General features: G+C 51.1%; 2 non-coding genes across 2 annotated transcripts; one reads left to right on the top strand and one right to left on the bottom strand.

The window, feature by feature from the left end:
• Positions 1–820: 820 nt before the first annotated feature.
• TRNAK-UUU (transfer RNA lysine (anticodon UUU)) lies at positions 821–893 on the top strand. Its single transcript has one exon. It is a non-coding gene; the product is annotated as a tRNA-Lys (tRNA).
• Positions 894–1,067: 174 nt separating this feature from the next.
• Positions 1,068–1,140, bottom strand: TRNAK-UUU (transfer RNA lysine (anticodon UUU)). Its single transcript has one exon. It is a non-coding gene; the product is annotated as a tRNA-Lys (tRNA).
• Between the last annotated feature and the right edge of the window lie 464 nt (positions 1,141–1,604).

Here is a 1,604-nt window from a genome sequence, read left to right on the forward strand (position 1 = left end):
AATAAAGTGTAATATTTATTATGAAATATAACAAATTGTAACGAATAAAAATGTAATTATGAAATAATAATTAAAATAATAAAAAAWTAAATAAGTCAATATTGCTTCAAGTCAGGGTGCTCTTTGACGCACGATCTTCGTATATTTTCAGGCGTAATCAGCACCAAAGGAGAGCTGCTCAGCAGAGCTGGCAGCAGGTAAATCCCTGACTCAAGGACACCCTGGAATTATCAAACCCTAGGGATGGAATAAATCAAGATGTCGATGTGTGCCTGTGTACACATCGCTGACTTGGCAAAATATTCAAGGTCCCTGTGTCCTAGAGCTGAGCTTTCTTTATTTTAATACCCACCGGACATTAAAATATTCTCCTGGACATTAGAATATCCACTGTAATATCCACCTGGCTATGAGAATATCCACCTGGATATTAAAATTCYCACCTATCTTCTTTATAAACCCCACATTTTCCTGTGCCGCCCGCCCCAGGCGACCCTGCCTTGTCAGAGGGGTTGGACTGAACCCTTTCCAGAGATCCCTTCCAAACTGCGATCCACGTGTTTGGAAAATTCCTGCCTAATCCTGGCAGAGGAGCCGCGCTTGGGAAGCGACCAAAGCGGAACCGCTGCGTGTGAACAGCGAAATCCGGTGGGATGTGCTGGATTTATGGCCGAGCACTGCCGGCTGCACCGCTCGGACGGAAATAACCCGAATTTGCCTCCGGGGGACGGAACAGATCGCATTTCCTGGAAAAAAAAAAACAGGAGCGGCCGCTCTGCGTGTACGGTGATAAGAGCGGCGGAAAACCTCCGACATCAGAGCCCGGATAGCTCAGTCGGTAGAGCATCAGACTTTTAATCTGAGGGTCCAGGGTTCAAGTCCCTGTTCGGGCGAACATTCCTTTTCCACGTATCGGTTCCTTTTTTTTTTTTATTTCCTGCCAGGATTCCCCTGCGGGACCAACCGCGACCCTTCGGCGGGCAGAACCGGTCGTGTTGCGGGTGTRAAAACGCATTTTTGGAGTAAAAAAATAAATAGGGCGGGGAAAAAAAAAGGAAAAACAGTAACGCCCGAACAGGGACTTGAACCCTGGACCCTCAGATTAAAAGTCTGATGCTCTACCGACTGAGCTATCCGGGCTCTGGCATTGAAGGTGGCGCTGCAGGAATATCACGCTGCACTCGGGGTAAGTGGTTGTCGGTGCTTCCCCTGTTTGCACCCCATTATCGCCACCCCATTACCATCACCCCACTATCGCCACCCCATTATCGCCATCCCACTATCGCCACCCAATTATTGCCACCCCATTATCTTCACCCCATTATCGCCACCCCATTATCTCCACCCCGTTATCGCCACCCTACCATCCGCACCCCACTATTTGCACCCTTCTGCCTGCACCCCCGATTGAATCCCTCCCCGCCTGCTCCCCGTGTCCCCCGCCTGCTCCCCGTGTCCCCCGCATCCCCCCGCACGTTCCCACCGCCCGATGCCGCGGTTCTGGCACAGCTCGGGATCCCAAAAACGCGCACCAGGCTCATCCCACACCTTCCTCTCCCCGCGGGTTGGAGGGGAAAAGGGGGGGCCCCCAGTTCCAGAAAAGT

The sequence above is a fragment of the Malurus melanocephalus genome, unplaced genomic scaffold (assembly GCF_030028575.1).
Source record: "Malurus melanocephalus ecotype Western Australia unplaced genomic scaffold, MMel_1.1 scaffold_1843, whole genome shotgun sequence".
Lineage (NCBI taxonomy): Eukaryota > Metazoa > Chordata > Aves > Passeriformes > Maluridae > Malurus > Malurus melanocephalus.